Genomic DNA, 18,196 nt, shown 5'->3' on the forward strand with positions numbered 1-18,196 from the left:
GCAGCATTCCACTTTTCTAAATGCAGAATATGCATTGAACAATGAGAACGTTGCAATCAATTCCAATCTACCCATTTCAAAGGCAAAACAGGTTCGAGAAGATTTGTAGCAATATCCACAGTTTTTACCTGGAGGACACCTGGTTCAGGCCAGCCACAGACAGAGTTTATCATATAAACCCTTTTTAGTAGCTATAGTGAAATCATTAATTTATCATTTATCACCTCCATGGAAATGAATAAATTCCCACGTCTGCTCTCACCCTTTCTGTTCAGAAGAGCACAGGTTTTTGTCACTAAATGGACTAGGCAGATAACCCCAGACTTTCACATATATGCAGCCTTCTAGTTATATTTAGTTTAAGGCATACTTCTCCTGCTGAGTGAAAGTCTGAACTCCCACGAATTAGTTATTCCCATTTAGTAGAAGATGTTGCTTTGCAGGGCTGTCGATCCAGCATAAAACTCACTTTGGAAAACTGTTTTTAAAGAGAATATCTGCATGAGGGAGGGGAGAAGGTGGAAGAAATAAATCTCCAGGTACTTTTGTTCATTATTTAAAGCAACTGTTATTTTCTTTCTCATTTTTGCTTTCAAATTTGTTATCTAAGAGACAAGATTTCTTGTACTAGGCATCACTGGGGGAAACAGAGCATACAATCCATTTCAGAGAATGCTTTATTCCAGCATTTGAGGCAGGAGAAAGGTCCAGAGGAAATGAAAGAAGCAGCAACCAGGAACCTGAAGAGACTTTGAAATGCAGCTTTGGTCTTTGCTTGTTCAAACCTCACACAAGCCACTTCTTTGGGTGCCTCTCTATGGCATAATAATGATTTGTACCAAAAAAGTGTGGCCAGCCGAGCAGTGATTGTCTCTCTATACTTGGCACTGATGATGCTGCGTCCAGTTCTGGGCCCCTCACTGCAAGAAGGACATTGAGGTGCTGGAGCATGTCCAGAGAAAGGCAACAGAGCTGGTCAAGAGTCTGGAGCACAAGTCTGATGAGGAGCAGCTGAGGGAGCTGGGGTTGTTGAGCCTGGAGAAAAGGAGATTCAGGTGAGACCTTATTGCTCTCTGCAACTCTCTGAAAGGAGGTTATGATGAGATGAGGACTGGCCTCTCAGACAACCAGTAACACAAGAGAAAAGCGTTGAAGAAATCACTGGATGTGGCATTTAGTGCCATGGTCTAGCTGACAAGGTGGTAGCTGGTGAAAGATGACCCTAGAGGTCTTTTCCAACCTAAATTATTCTGGTCATATACCTTGTCTAACACTACCAAGTACAGAATGCAAGGAAGAGAAAACTAGGAAGTGGGGTCTATTAATGGGATAAAATCTGTCAGGGCTCCTTCTACCAAGCACCACTACAGAAAGCCACCTTAATGAGCATCTGACCAATGCACTCAGGTCCCTGCATCTCTGAAGTGGTCTTGTGGTTCATCACTAACTGCTCTGCTCTGTCAGGACTCACCAGGTTGCAAAATACAAACATTAGTGAAGCTGCAATGCCTGACTGTGTCCATCAGTTTCATCCAGAACTAACAGCCATTTTCCTCAGGGGGTATAGGTCATGCTGAGCACAACTGTCTTTCCTGAAAAAACAGTTTGGGCTCAGATCTGACTTTAAGACTCCAGAGTCAGCTCTTATGATACCTGATGCACCCTCATAACTGAACTTTGCAACTTCTTCTTGTCCCTAATATCCTAACAACAAACCAAACAAATACCTGTATCAACATGCTACTTGGTGCATTTCCCGTTTTCAAGAGCAGCAGTTTGCCAAGGGTAACTCACACACTATAGACAAGGCCATCAGATAAATACGGAGTGCATAATAACTGGGCATGCCTTTATGATACCAGGAAAAATCAGTATATCATGGGATTTCTGGCAGAAAATACAGCATCAGCAAGCTAGAGGGGAGAACTTTATTAACGAAGCACTTTCTCTGAGCTACTTGATAACTTTGGATGAGCTAGGCTGAGTCTGGAGGATATGTTAACTTTGTGGATCCACAAAATGGGCAAGCCTTGTGACTGTTAATGGCTTTGTTAAATCATTTCTCTCAGCGAATCTGTCTGCAATAAAGGATTGCTGTAGCTACCCTCATTTTTTAAGCTGCTTTGAGTTTTGCACATGGAAAGTATTAAGTGTTGGCATTACATCTGTAAAATTAAGGCCCTAAAAAGGTCAAAGTCATCAGCTTAATTTTTGCAAAGAGGATTGAGCAACACTGGAATCTCAGGGTATCTGATTAGTTATACCTTACAATTTTTTCTGTTGTCTGCTCTACTGTGCTTTGACTATGTTTTCTCTCCCAAAGGTTTGTGGAGGCTTTAAGTTAATTTTGTGCATAAGATACCAGACTGCCAAACTGCAAGATTAAAAGGATCCAATATGTTTAGATCTGTAAGCAATATCAGCACCAGCTACTCTATCCATTATCCCACCTCCCTTTCCCACACTCCCTTCCTACCCTAAAATAACCTCAGCAATTAAACTGAGAAAGGACTCACAGAAGGAAGAAAAACTGCAATCTCTGTGTCCCATTCTGTCCCAGCCCTCTCTGGCTCACTGCCCAACAGGAAGGCTATTTATACCAATTTTTTTTTTCAGAGGGAGGATGAAGGGCTCTGCTATAACTCATCTACCCATCTGATGGGCAACTAATCAGCCACCAATTCATAAGATATTCAGATGTGGGGCAGGGCCAGAAGCCAGAGGTGAGAAGCATTAAACATCTTCACAATTTGCATATATGCAGTCACCTGAGCTGGAGCTGTGGAAGGTAACAAGTAACAGACACCAAAGTGAACAATGAAAAACGTGAACCGAACAGTCTCTGTTTGGATCATCAGCTCTCTCCAAACCACAGAATGGCTTGGACTGGAAAGGACCTTAAATACCTCTTACTTCCAACATCCCTACCATGGCAGAGGCACATTCCACTAAATCAGGTTGCCCAAACCTTGTTTGAAGGAAGCAAGATGTTCTGGTTGACAAAGGAAGGAAACAACATCCACTCCAGTGCACTGCCACTGAGCCACATCCACCCCAACCTCAGAAGAGAAAGCAGTCAGCCAAGCCCTTTTGGTATGCTGCAACTGCAATATCAGTAACTTTTTCAGAGCTTGCTAATCCTAAACCCTTCAACATTTCTATGGACTCTGTCACCTTGGAAATCCCAAATTCATTTGATCAGTACAGAGACTCCTGTTATTTATCACACAGAAAAACATTGCTCCTCACGACCATCAATCCAGCCTGAAATTCAATGTGCTGAGAGAAAGGAAAATCTGCATGGTGAAAAACAAAGGCAAAACCAAAAACCTCCCAAAGACAGGTGACATCAGGGGAAGTAAAGATATGGTTGTTCTATCTCAAGGCAAGGGAAAAGGGTTATTTATAGTGAAGAGAGGAGGGGAGAAATAAACCTGCTGGAGAACTGGCTCTACCAAAGTATTCAAAGGTAGGTTTTAGAGCAAAATGAAAAAAAAGTCAAGAAGATGAAGAATGTCTCTATATAACCCTTCAGAGGTATTTTGGCTCTCTCCAAATGTATGTGGAAAGCACTAAAATCTGATTTATATGGGTTTAGATTTCCCTTCCCCTGCCAGTAGGAGGACTAGAAATGGACAGAGCCCTCTATTTCAGTACCAAAATTTACCAGAAAGCATGTTTTCAACAACCAAGGGAGCCATATAACCAGTCCATCCACCTTCACACCCTTTTTAGCAATGTAGAACTTCTCTCCTGGGGCCCAGTGAATCTCTTTCTTCAAATCCAGTTTCAGAGTACATTTCTTGAACTTTCTTAAGAAGTTAAAGTCTTTCCTCTTAAGCAATTGTGACAAAAATAGCCAGATATGGAAAAATCTCACCCACACATAAGCATCTAAGAGCTATTCTAATGTATATCACATTTTTCAGAGAGAAGGAAGGATAATAATTTGTTCCCTTCACCTATCATACTGCTGGCTCCACAGGCCTCTGCAGAAAATTTTCTATCCATGGCTGATGGAATTTACACCTCTTTCAAGGAGAAGGACACAGGAAAGGAAGGACCTCTAGATCCTGCCATCGGGCAGAAGAGAACTGTCCTTTGACAAGGACAGCTACAGCAACACTTCACAGGGTGTTTTAGGGTGAGGGGTTCAGACCTAGATATTTAAAGTCATGGTAGATGAAGGTCAGCCTCTATCTCCCATGAGATATTGTTGCCAGCTTGCAAAAAAGCCCAAACACTTCACCACCACCGCCACAACAACAACAACAACAAACAAACAAACAAACAAACAAACAAACAAACAAAAAAACCCAAAAAAACCACGAAAAACACAACAACAACAAAAAATCCCCAAATCCCCCCAGAAACAACCCCATGGTCTCAGGGACAACGTTCATTTGAGGAATCTAACTTCATTGACACTCAGACTGCAACTTTTTTGATGCTACAGGAGCACTGTAGCAGCAAAGTAACTAAATGCTTAATTTTCCTCCCTAGGAAACTCTGCTTGCTGACACTGTCAAAAAAGGAAAAAAAAAAAAAAACAAAAAACAAAAACACCAAAATAGTATTTTGCGCTAATCTAAGAGAGGTTAGTAAACCTACGGATTACTTTGCACATCTTTACCCAGCATGTAAAGTACTGAACATAGTAGTACCTGCTACAGAGCAAACAACGAAAAATTAAAGGAAATTTAAGTAACAAGATGGATCTTGTGGAAAGCTGGAGAATCTCAGTAATTTCTAATACATTCAGAGAACTTTGTTCAAGAGAAAAAGGAATCAGTGACCTGCAACTCACCAATACTTGTGTCTTCTGTTGCTGTGACTTCAGATTGATAATACTATTGGAATTCTATTTTACTGATCTTCCCTTGAAGGGATCATTTGACTCTAAAGATCAAACTAGCTTCCCCACCAAAAAAATAGCCTCTGTGTGGGGACAAATATCTTTGCCTGTTGATGAAACAACCATCAGCTGGATCAGGTTGAAGGTAACTTATTTTAATACTTTTGAAAAAAGGAAAGAATGAAAGAATTTAACATCTCATATATGTAAGTTACTAATTAAAGAAAGCTCCTAATTAAAGTCAATTAGGACCTGACTGACCCATAATCACATTAAAATACTTACAGCAGAACCAAATTGTCCCTGCAAAAAGGGGATTTTTCATTTCTGCATACAATTCATGGGGAGGACAGAGGAGAGTTGAGGGAAGCTCCCCACTGTGCAGATGTTTTCCTGAAATGATCCAAATGGGTACATCTGGATGGCATAAAATCTGACAAGGGTATTTAGCTGTATAGAGACTTCACTTGGCTGCATATTCCACTGGACAGGGGATTTACATGGTGAGCATCCCTCTCACTCGCCATGTCACAAAATGACTGTCAAATGACTATGGGCAGTCAACAGAGATTTGTCTCTTAAACACCCATTGATTATTTATAGAATTATCTACTCTTCAGTTATTGAGCAAGCCTCCACAGCTTCATAACACCCATCCTTCTAGACAAAAGTCCCTTCACAGCAGCTCTGGACATTCAATTATCCCTGTCTTTCAGAAGCAGTAGGGCCACAAAAAGCCATGCCCTGTGCTAATGCCATCTGTAGTCTTAGACAGGAGGCACCAGGCTATAGACTCTGGTTTAGTACCGGCCAGAATGGCACACCTGCTTCTAACTACACATCAAAATATGCTTAAATTGGGTCTCTGAAGAGAAAGGGCAGAGTGCCTCTTCTTTTTCAAGGCAGCTGAACCTGAGTTTACAGGAGAAGCAACGCATGAACCAGGCTCTCTTAAACCCTAAGCTGATCTACTAAATGCAGGGCTGTTTTTTTCCTCTACTGCTTACTTCAGTTTCTTGTGTTGTTGCTATTCTAGTTGGAGAGAAGGAAAAAACAGTACCTGAAAATTTGCATCTGCATCAACATCAACCCAGCCTCCTTGTAGGGATCCGTGTGCCCATATTCTTCATTTATCTTCATTTCACACAGTCGTTCCTGCCAGCTACACTGTCTCTGCCAAAAAGCTTTTGGAAAGAAGAAGTGTCATGAGAACCACTGCAATTATAGATCCAAACCTATACCAGCTGGGTCAGTGCAGCCACTTCAAAAACTTTTTTTGTGGTTAGGACCACGTGCTCATATCTCTATTTTCACACGTCTGTTTTTTTACTTCTCTTTATCAAGCAAAAACCACCATGCTCTGCAAACTTACAACAGTTTGTGCTGCCAAACTCTAGATCTTTCCAGAAATATGATGTTTGCAACAGACCGAAAACAAGCTTATTCTGTAAATGTTGGCTTCATGGCATAGGTGCATTTTGGAGCAGTGAACTCTGTGCATGGAGATGATAAAAAGCAATCCTCAGTGAGCCTGTGAAATTGCACTGATGGGTAACACATGTGGGAGATAAGGTAAAGGGGATCCTGGTGTGCTACAGGAAGAGCTGAGCTTTGACAGAGCATGGTCATGGGCATGGCTGTAAGCAGCCCCTTCAACTTAGTGTATCAGCTGTTCCTTTCCAGGAGACCCATCTTAAAAAATAAACTATTCCCAAACTGTGTATGTTTGCCTCCACTGCCTACACAGGATGAACTGTATAGTTTAGCTTTCTATCTACCACCCTTTTCCTCTCCACATGATCCCATTAACTGCTGCTCCAGGGTGGCAGAAAAGGCAGCTCAAAGGGTGAGAAATGCTTAAAGCCCTCATGCCTTATCCATACACAAAGCCAAACAGCCCTAGGAAGACATAACTCTGTTTTCTCTTTTGCTTAGGACAAGGGGTGAAACAGGAAATGCAATAGGGACAGTTCACAACCTGAGCAGAGCCAGTGAGGCAAAAGCAAAGAGTGGGGGAAACAGACCATGGCTACTCCAGAGTCAGCCTGCTCCCCCAAACCATTCCACATCACCTAAGAGTGAACAAACCTTGAGGCAGTTCTGGTCTGCTGACCTGGAACATCTCAGGGGCATTCTTCTGGAGCTAGCTCTTGTGTGTATCCTGACTTTCTACAGCATTATGCAGGCTTGCTGTGCAAAACCCTCCTGGATTCCATCATAAAATAAAAATTCAGAGATGAAAAAAAACCCCTCCAATTCTTTCAAAAGAAGCCAGAGCTTGATTTATGGCTTTGTGTCTCACCAGTGCTAGCTCAGTTGGGAGTTTCAGGACTTCTGCAAGGAGAAGGTTGTTTTGAAACCTCCTGAACTTTTCTAAGACAGAAGGTGGTCTGAACATAAAGCTTATTTTACTTTTTAGTTTTTCTCTCTTTTTTATTTGGTGCACTCTGTGACAATCCCCCAGTGTGATATTTCCTAGCCAGCAGAAGCAGAGATTCAGTCTCTCTGCATCAGTGCATGATACAAACAGCAGTATGTATCTGCTTGGGGTGCTAGGTCAGGACAGGCTGAGTGGACCTGTTGCAGCAAAAGCAATTTTTCAGGCATGCAATTGATTAAGGGTGCAGCAGCCGCACCTTTGCAATGTCCCAGGACAGAGATGAGCTGTGCAGACTGCATGGCTGGACCTAGACCTGGCCTGTACAGACAGGACAGAGACACTCCAAGGCAGGTAAAGCAGGACTGGAGCTCTGGCAGAGCACAAACGCTTCTTGGAGGCTGGTTTGCCCACCCATGACAACCATTGCACTCTCTTGCTATGTGAAAGGCTGGACTGAGTGTCCAGAGTAGCTGAAAACATCCAGATCCTTTCTCCCACACATTAAACACTGAGTTATTTTCACAGCTGCTTTTTTTCCCCTATTACTCCTCCGCCTGTCACATCTGCCTTCTTTATTCCACTTCTCCAAGACCTCATGCTGCACACACTTGGAGGAGAAAGGCTGCTGTGCTCAGTGTTGCCTTCCCTTCCAACACAGCTCCCTCCCTCATACACTGCTACTGACAAGGAACCCTCCCACATAAGCAGCTTTCCTCAGGATACCCAGGCATTGCAGAGGAGGTACCCTGCACAGAGTACATACTGAGGCAGCAATGGCTGTCCTTGTAAGCATGTTGTCCTTACACTCACACTGCCCAGACAATCTAGGCCCCTGTGCAACATGCAGTCATTTCCATCATTCTTCTAGAAACTTTGACTAATGGGACAACAGGCAGAATGTGCCTCTTACTGTCCCCTCATTCTCACAACCCTCCCTCTCTCTGTCCCTGCCAGGCATAAGTGATGTGTGGTGGTGTCAGATGACTACTTTATATCCTCATGAGTCAAACCTTAGAATCCCTTAATATTTGCTCCCAGCATGTAAGTGGCGCCTCATATTGTTTCCTTCTGTAACCTCAACATCCAATTCTTGTTCCCCTTGGGTGCTTTATTTGCAGGAATGATACCATCTGTGGCAAGGTAATACCCTCTAGCAGCCCCTCAGTCCATGTGGACACTCTAATTCCTTCCACCAAAAACCCCCCAGAATGCAGAGCAAGGTGCCATGAGTAACATACATGTTCTGCTAACATAAAAGCCTTTAACAGCAGCTTTTTCTAAAACCTCAGGCTAATCCTATTAACTTGTAGCTGCAGGTGCAAAGGGGTTGATACCTTCAGTCCTGTGCCTCCCACAAGTACAGAGATGCTCCTGGGGTGCTCACGCCTGCACAGGCAAGCACGCAAATATTCTCCAGCACGCAGACCTGTGCACACACTCACCCCACACAGTGCTCACCCGCAGTTCTGCTCAGTGTTTTGCTGAGAGAGATAAGCTGCACATTCGTTGTTGTGGTGCAAAGAGAAAGCAGAGCTCCGTGTCTCCATCAGAGGCAGGCACAGGCTTTCTAGAGGAAAGCTTCAATGTGTGACTCCGATTTTATCTCCTGTGTCCGTTTGTCGTTAGCATCAATTGCTGGCTCGGTGGCATACTGATAGCATGATGTGATCTCTGTTGTCTCTCTCCTTTCCTCTGGGGTTAGGCACAGCTTTTTCTCATTACCTTTTTGCTGAAAAGTGTTTATCGTGGCAGATAATCTGAGTGAAAGCTTCTTCTTGAAATCATTTGTCTTTTAGCCATAGGAGTAGCAAGCGTCTCACAGTTTCAGTCTCCCCTGTCATTTAAGAGAGTCATTCTTCTTTCTTATACTACTGTAGTTCAGCACTGGCTGTCCAGCTCTAAATCGTGGTCTTTATCTTTCCATGTGTAGCCAAAAAAACCAAATCACACTTGGCATAAGAATTTGGGGTGTAAGAGAATCAACAGAGGGGATCAAATTCCTCAATTCAGGCTGTCTAACTGCCTGTTGTACTAAATCTGCCTTCAAACCTTCTGGAAGTTTTGATGTTGGCAGCTGCAGGTGCCCTCAGTCCCAACAGTGGGTGTCTGCTCCATCAGCAGCGTGGTTAAGGGAGCAGGCAGAGCTTTACAGAACATGGCACTGCTTTCACTCAGCTTTCGGTTTTGAACCTCCAGTGCTTTAAAAGGACAGAGCTGACTGGCTCAAATCAAGTGCCACGAAGTACTGCAGGTTTTTCTCTGTGTTGGTGAGAAGTGGGGAAGGAAAACAGCTCTGTTCTATAGGTTATTTTACAGATGTCACCTTGTCCCACAGAGAAAAACAGTGAGATTGAGATTTTTTTTTCCTATCTTTTGTGAAACCTGAAGATTTTTTTCATTGTAAGCTAGTGATTAATAATTTGAACTTTTGTATTTGATTTTCCCCCATGGAATGGAGGTTCCAATTCAGAATGTTACATTTTTGATCGAAACAAAGCTTTCTGATAATCTCAAAATCAAAATATTTAGTTCTACAGAAGTGGTGTGATATACTGCATTTGAAATTGTTACAAAAAACCCCAAATGTTCCCCAACACAGCTACTTACAGGAATTGCTTCCTGGCCTGATTATGGCTCCAGGAGCACAGTGAGACAGGGCTCACACAAGGCCTGCTTCAAGCTGACCAGACAAAACTCATTGTATTGCTTTTAGGGTTTACAGGTCTTCATTTGTACCTAGTGCAGAGTAGAAATAGGGGTGTTGGAAAGGCAGTCTGTGAAAGTGATGTACCCTGTGAAAACACAGGCGGAAATTTTTACACAGGTCTAGTATGCATAGCACTGTGGAGAGAAGAGGAATAGGAGGGGTGTCTAGTGCAGATACACCATTATACCATCTTGCTGTTGTTGCAATGACACACGTACTTTGTAGCCTTTTAAAACCAGCCCCACTCTGTGCCCACGCTTGGCAGAACTGACCCACACGACACCTCTTGTGCTGGGCTCCACAGGCAGCCCCCTGCTTCTACATGCACATGTCAGTGAGAGCTCACACTGCAGTAGCACAAACACACAGGAGCCTCAAGGATTCTGATGTAGAAGTCAAGAGCAGGAGTAACACACCCTCTTAGCCTAATATTCATACACATAGTCTGACATACACCCATCCTAAGGTGCATGCAGGATTTGTAATGCATTTCCCTATGTTTTCTCAAATTTCCCTAGAACCAGACATGCTTACTCATCGGTTTAATCCCAAACACCCATAGCATTCAGCTTTGCCACTCACAAATTATCTTGTCTCCCTTGGGAGAGTGGATTTGGCAGCCCTGTCTCCACTGAGACAGAGGCTGCAGTTTGTGCCAACAAGAAGAGAAATCCCGCCAAAACCTTGAGAATAGCCCTGGGCTCATTTACGTTTTCATCTGTTCTGGAGAGAAAAGAATAATAATAATTAAAAAATCCAAACCAGCTGTGAATTTATTGACTCTCCCTTAAGAATCTCGGTGCAGTAAATTCCACCTTCATGGCGCTGGCTAATTATGCATTTATTTAACTCCGTTGCTGTGGGTTTTTAATGATTCTCTGCTGTTGTTTGAAGTTCACTGTCTATTATTTGCAATAAAAAACCTCTGTCATATTTTTGCCTCATTATTCCTAACAAACAGTGCATTTTCTGCCGCCCTCCCCTCTCTCTCTCTCTTCCCTGCTCTGCCTTGCTCCCTGCCACCCTCACCTCTCCGACTAGCACTCCCTGAGTTTCAAAGACCAGCTGTTAGCATTTTGTCACCGGAGTGCTTTTGAGAAACTTCTGTCACGGGCTCCAGCACAGCAGGGGCTGCTGAATAAAATATCAGCCTTTCAAAAGGGAATTAAGGCAGGGAACAAAAACAGCAGGGAGTACAAGGAGGGGAGAGGCCAGCTCTTCAGTCCCCTCCCCCCAGCAGTTTGAAAGAGGGACTCCTTTGGTGTCACTCCGAGACAGATGCCCAGGACAGGTGTGTCCTGGCTACTCAATGAGAACTGCCTTTGGGATGAGAGAGAACTGAAATACTCTTCCTAGGGAAGAGCTAATACCACTCTTAGTTCAGTGGCACTGAACTTGAGTGCAAGTTTCATTCACTCCCAGCTACAACTTGCAGGATCTGACTCCACTCCCTGACTTCCTTACACTTGCCCAAGTTGTGCTATGTAAGGGTTTCTTCCAGACAAAAAAAAAAAAAAAGCTTTAAGACTTGCTAATATATTTTGCAGGTAAAACACAAATTTTCCCAAACCTAGTTTAAAAAAAAGGGAATTGGATTAATGGACATGGTTTCCACTGATAATTTCCAAATGAACAAACACCACTCATTCCCATCTACAAAAATGAGATTTGGGCAATTACAGGCCCATCAGCCTTATCTTGATTTCTAGGAAAGTGATGGAATAAATGCTTCTGGAAACCATTTCCAAATATATTAAGGATAAAAAAGAGAGTAATTGGGAGTAGTCAGCATGGATTTATGAAATAGACAGCATGCCTAGCCAACCTGTCACCCTTCACAATGAAATGACCAGTTTAGAAAAGGAGGGAAGGGACTTCATAATTCTGTGATTCAGGAGCAACCTGTATGGTGGTGAAGAGAGCACTCAGCAAATTTGCAGAAGATACAGTAGTGGAGGAATGGCTGGTGCACCAGAAGGCTGTGCTGCCACTCAGAGGGACTGTGCCAGGCTAAAGAATTGAGATGACAAGAATCTCAAGTTCAAAGGGAAGCACAAAGTCCTGCATCCAGGAAAGAAAATCTCATGAACCATTATGTGTTAGAGTTCAACTGGTTGGAAAGCCACTCCACAAAAGAGGCTTTTGGAATTCTATTGCATAAACAATTGAAAAGGAGCTATCAGTGTGTGTGGCAGTCAGCAGCCTTTTGTGAAGAAAAATATTAACAGCAGGTCAAGGGAGGTGATCCTTCCCCTCTCCTCAGCACTGAAGGTACATAGTTTGGAGTGCTGTGTCCTGATCTGGGTTGCTCAATGCCACAGTGACATGGACACTCTGGAGGGAATTCAGCAGTAAGCAACTAAGATTATCAAGGACTTGGAGCTACAACACATGAGAGGCTGACAGAGTTGGGATTGTCTAGCCTCGATTAAAAAGGATCTAGGGTGAATGTCACCAATATAAATCCCTGATGGCAGACAGCAAAGACATAGTCAGACTCTAGCTGGTGGTGTCAGTGAAAGAGCAAGTGGCACAGGGCGAAATATGAAATACAGAAAATGCTCTTCAAATATAAGGAAAACAAAGTTGTTGGGTTTTTTTTACAGTGAAGGTGATCACACACTAGGACAAGTTGCCCAGAGAGGCTGTGGGGGCTCTAGCCTGGCAGCTATTCCAATCCCATCCAGACATACCAATGTGCTCTAGTTGACTGTACATTCAGTAGAGAGAGTAGACAAGCTCCTTGTAGCCTTAATAACTCTGTGACTGAAGATTCCCTGGTCACTGAGTACATTTCAGATAGATTTCAGAACAGTCTGACAGGAACCAGAAATTCAGAGATGTTAATTTAACCTAAAAATGGAGTGTCTCAAAAAATTCTGAATGATTCCAAGTACAATAAATAATCAAAACTCATGCCTTTAACCAAAGTTTGCCTTTGAACATTTTGTAGCAGAAAAATGACTCAGCTTGCTCTGCTTATGTTCTGCCATTATGCAGCACCTCGATCTAGAAGAAGAAATATTGGCTCAAGTGGAACCCTTGGTCACTGCAGGAGAGCTTCCACAGAGTGGGATGTCTACATTTGCTGTTTCTCTTTTCCAGGTACGTTGCAAAACACCACACCAAAGGATATCCTTTGCCTAATCAAGGAAACGAGTTGGCAAAGGAAAACATCTCATCATCGTGCAGTTTTCTGCCATACATTGTGAAATTTTACCTGAGGTGGCTATTACGATGTGCTATCCAGCTCTCTAAATATCTAGACTATTAGTGCCTAAATCCTTTATTTATAAATTAGCCAAACCATACATATTTAAATCTGTACTTGTTAATAAAGTCACACTGATCTTCTATTACATTCTTGCTCTGCACTCCATGTAACAGCGCTGGCACACGGCAGCCCCAGCCCCAGGCTGCCGAGCCCTGGCTTTGCAGGCTGCGCTGCCCAGGGCACGAGCAATCGGCCCCAGGGACGTGCCAGGGCCTTGTGGGCAGCGGCTCCGCGTGCGGCGGGAGGCCGGGGAGCAGGGCTGTCCCTCAGGGCTCTGCCCGGGCCCGGGGCTCGTCCCCGCCTTCAGCAGTGCCAGCCAGGGGCAGCGAGCGCAGCCTCGGCGCCTTTGCCGGGCACGGGAAGCTGAGCGAGGCAGGGGCACCGCGCCAGGCCGGGGCCGTGCACGGGCACCCGGCCCGGCTGCACAAGAGGCACGGCGAGAGCCTCTTGCGCCTCCCCGAGCCCAGGGGCGGCTGCTGCACCCGCCTCGGGCCCATGGCCGAGCATGGCAGGCCGCTCTCGCAGGTGTGTCCCCTGGGCTCTGCGGCGCCACGGGGACAGAGCCCGGGGCCGGGGCTCGGTCCCTGCTGCCAGCAGGGCGCTGCCGAGGCTCCAAACGCTCCTGCAGCTCCGGCAGCCTCGGGGCCGTGCCCATCCCTGGGGAGCCTGGGCAGTGCCCTGCACCCTCTGCGGGGAGAACCTCGCCCTACAATCCAACCTAAATCGCTCCTGGGCAAGCTCCAGCCACTCCCTGGGTGCTGTCATTTTGCAGGGTACAGACACTGGGGCATTGCTCTGCATTATTAATTAAATTTTATTATTTGTGCGTTCTTCTTCAATTATTATTCTTACTCTTACTCTCTTCGGACTTTCTACTCTTTATCTTCTTGTCTTCTAATATGTACTTTAACGTTCCTATTCTCATTATTCTATCTCTATGTATATTTTGCATTTTCTTCACGCAGCAGGATCAGCCCAGCCCCAGAGCTGCGGTGCTGTGCAGTGCTGTGTGCGCTGCTCTGGCTCTTTGGCTGCACAGGGATGTGTCAGGAACAGCACAGAGCTGCTGCTGCCTCAGCTGGGGCTGCACCGGGGCCATCCCAGCCTGCACAGGGTGCTCAGGGCAGGCAGGGCTGCTGAGAACACACCCAGCCTGGCTCCAGGGAATCAGCTCGGAGGGGTTTTCGGGAGGAATTGTTCCCTGGGAGGGTGGGCAGGACCTGGCACAGGGTGCCCAGAGAATTCATGTGGTTGGGAAATTATTTTGTAGCATATATACAAAATACCTGTATCTTCATTTTTTTGTATCATATGTTAGTAACACAAATCCACAACATGCAATAAAAAGAAATTTGCTAGTTTTTTTGATCAATCCATTTTATTTTCTTTTTTGTATTCCTAAATTATTCTTCTTTCTCTTGTTCTCCTTGTTTGTAACTACTCTTCTTTGCTATTCTAACTACTTGAACTTATTGGCCTATTCTAACGATTCTTCTCAGCTTCTTCTACGTGTTTCAAAATTCTTATTCCAATACCCACTCTACCTCTTAGTCATTCTCCTATTCTTTCCTATTCCTATTCCTATTCCTATTCCTATTCCTATTCCTATTCCTATTCCTATTCCTATTCCTATACTTCTCTTCGATGAATTCCTATATTCTCATGACTATTCTTCTATTTTTAAGTCCATATAACTACTCTTCTTATATGTATTTTGAAATTATTCTTCTTCGTCTTCTCCATATTCATAGTCTTCATATTCATCGTGTTCGTCTTCATCCGTTTTGTCGTCATCATTTTCTTTGCCTTTGTCTTTGTCTTCTTCATTGTCCTTGTCTTCGTCTGCTTTGTCGTCATTGCCGTTTTCATATTGTTCATCGTCTTTGTCCTTGTTTTCTTTTCCATCCCCCTGCGCTGACCCAAGCAGCTGCTGCTCCGACACCAGAGCAGCGGGACCGGTGGGAGCGGGGCCGTCCCGTTGCAGCCCCAGCCTGGGGGAGCCGAGCCGGGCAGGGAAAGCACAGCCAGAGACTCCATCCGAGCTGCTTCGTGTGCCTGGACAGGAGGGCAGAGCCACAGAGCCACCAGGGCTGAGCCTCCTGCTGCATGGAGCTGCTCCTCATCTCCCTCACTCTTCGGGCTGTGGTCTCAGGCAGGGACAGCGGAACAGCCCCCGCAGCGCCCGCAGCGCCCGCCTGAAGCGGGAGGGACGTTTCCTGGGGTCACGCGCCTGCCCATGGAGGGGCTGGGCGGGAGAAGCCGCGTGTCCCACGGGGGCTTGGCCTTGCAGGGAGGCAGACGAGGCACGGAGCGGCCCTGGGCTGCACGGCTCCGCTTCCTGCTCCTCAACCCAGGCCTCTCGAGGGACGGGCACTGGGAGCCCCGCTGCCACAAAATCTCTCATTTGCCTTGCTGCTTTGTTTTCTTCCAGTGGCAGCTCCAGGACGCTCACCTCGTCCCACTCGTCCTCCTCTGAGGGAAAGGGCTCAGTGCGGATATCATTGTCACTCTCGATTTCACTCTCCTCCCCCATGACCTCACTGTCATCGCTGTCCCATCGGGCTAACTCCACGCTGTCACTGTCTTCCCACTCGTGAACCTCTTGCTGTATCTCTCCATTCTCTTCCCACTCGTACAGCTCCTGGATTCTGACACTTTCTTTGCGTTTGTGCAGCTCTTCATGGGTCTCATCGGGGCACTGGCAAATCTCTTGAACTCTTACACACACCTCCAATTGGTGCAGCTCTTGCCTCCTCCTGGCCTCCCACCGGCAAATTTTTTGGGCTGTCACGACGTGCTGTTTGCATGCATCAGTCACAATCACATCTTCCCATTGAGAAAGCTCCTCTTTGCTGTGGCCTTCCAATGGGAAAAGCTCCTCCTCATCACCGCTTTCCCAGCACGTAAGCTCACGGTCCATTTCGCCAGAGGGCGTCTCCTCCTCCTCGGTCCTTGACAGTGGCTGGGATGACCTGACACTGCCCCCGACCACTGCCTGCTGGGGGCTTCCAGCCAGCTGGGCAAGGAACTGGGACACCTGGAGTTGGAGTTGCCCTTGTCCTTGCCACTGTTGCTGCCTGTCACTCTCGGCGTCCAGCGCAGACAGATCCCGGGAGCTGCTTCCTCCTCACCGAGCGGCGCTCCTGGGACTGAGCACTCCGGGGCTCTGCGCCCCTTAAATACCCTCAGCCAGGGTGGGGCTCCCTGATGTCACAAGGGTCTCTGGCCACCACCATGTCCCACATCACAAAGGGCCATGACACGAAGCGCCCGTGTCACAGAGGGCCACCCCCGGCACCCCACGAGCAGTGGAGCAGCCAGGAACTGGCTCGGAGCAGCCCCCGGACTCGTGGCCTTGTGGCCCCTGCTGTGCCCAGAGCCCTGAGAGGCTTTGGCCACGCTGGCACACGGCAGCCCCAGCCCCAGGCTGCCGAGCCCTGGCTTTGCAGGCTGCGCTGCCCAGGGCACGAGCAATCGGCCCCAGGGACGTGCCAGGGCCTTGTGGGCAGCGGCTCCGCGTGCGGCGGGAGGCCGGGGAGCAGGGCTGTCCCTCAGGGCTCTGCCCGGGCCCGGGGCTCGTCCCCGCCTTCAGCAGTGCCAGCCAGGGGCAGCGAGCGCAGCCTCGGCGCCTTTGCCGGGCACGGGAAGCTGAGCGAGGCAGGGGCACCGCGCCAGGCCGGGGCCGTGCACGGGCACCCGGCCCGGCTGCACAAGAGGCACGGCGAGAGCCTCTTGCGCCTCCCCGAGCCCAGGGGCGGCTGCTGCACCCGCCTCGGGCCCATGGCCGAGCATGGCAGCCGCTCTCGCAGGTGTGTCCCCTGGGCTCTGCGGCGCCACGGGGACAGAGCCCGGGGCCGGGGCTCGGTCCCTGCTGCCAGCAGGGCGCTGCCGAGGCTCCAAACGCTCCTGCAGCTCCGGCAGCCTCGGGGCCGTGCCCATCCCTGGGGAGCCTGGGCAGTGCCCTGCACCCTCTGCGGGGAGAACCTCGCCCTAAAATCCAACCTAAATCGCTCCTGGGCAAGCTCCAGCCACTCCCTGGGTGCTGTCATTTTGCAGGGTACAGACACTGGGGCATTGCTCTGCATTATTAATTAAATTTTATTATTTGTGCGTTCTTCAATTATTATTCTTACTCTTACTCTCTTCGGACTTTCTACTCTTTATCTTCTTGTCTTCTAATATGTACTTTAACGTTCCTATTCTCATTATTCTATCTCTATGTATATTTTGCATTTTCTTCACGCAGCAGGATCAGCCCAGCCCCAGAGCTGCGGTGCTGTGCAGTGCTGTGTGCGCTGCTCTGGCTCTTTGGCTGCACAGGGATGTGTCAGGAACAGCACAGAGCTGCTGCTGCCTCAGCTGGGGCTGCACCGGGGCCATCCCAGCCTGCACAGGGTGCTCAGGGCAGGCAGGGCTGCTGAGAACACACCCAGCCTGGCTCCAGGGAATCAGCTCGGAGGGGTTTTCGGGAGGAATTGTTCCCTGGGAGGGTGGGCAGGACCTGGCACAGGGTGCCCAGAAAATTCATGTGGTTGGGAAATTATTTTGTAGCATATATACAAAATACTGTATCTTCATTTTTTTGTATCATATGTTGTAACACAAATCCACAACATGCAATAAAAAGAAATTTGCTAGTTTTTTTGATCAATCCATTTTATTTTCTTTTTTGTATTCCTAAATTATTCTTCTTTCTCTTGTTCTCCTTGTTTGTAACTACTCTTCTTTGCTATTCTAACTACTTGAACTTATTGGCTATTCTAACGATTCTTCTCAGCTTCTTCTACGTGTTTCAAAATTCTTATTCCAATACCCACTCTACCTCTTAGTCATTCTCCTATTCCTATTCCTATTCCTATTCCTATTCCTATTCCTATTCCTATTCCTATTCCTATACTTCTCTTCGATGAATTCCTATATTCTCATGACTATTCTTCTATTTTTAAGTCCATATAACTACTCTTCTTATATGTATTTTGA

This window comes from Oenanthe melanoleuca, chromosome 1 (assembly GCF_029582105.1).
Source record: "Oenanthe melanoleuca isolate GR-GAL-2019-014 chromosome 1, OMel1.0, whole genome shotgun sequence".
NCBI lineage: Eukaryota > Metazoa > Chordata > Aves > Passeriformes > Muscicapidae > Oenanthe > Oenanthe melanoleuca.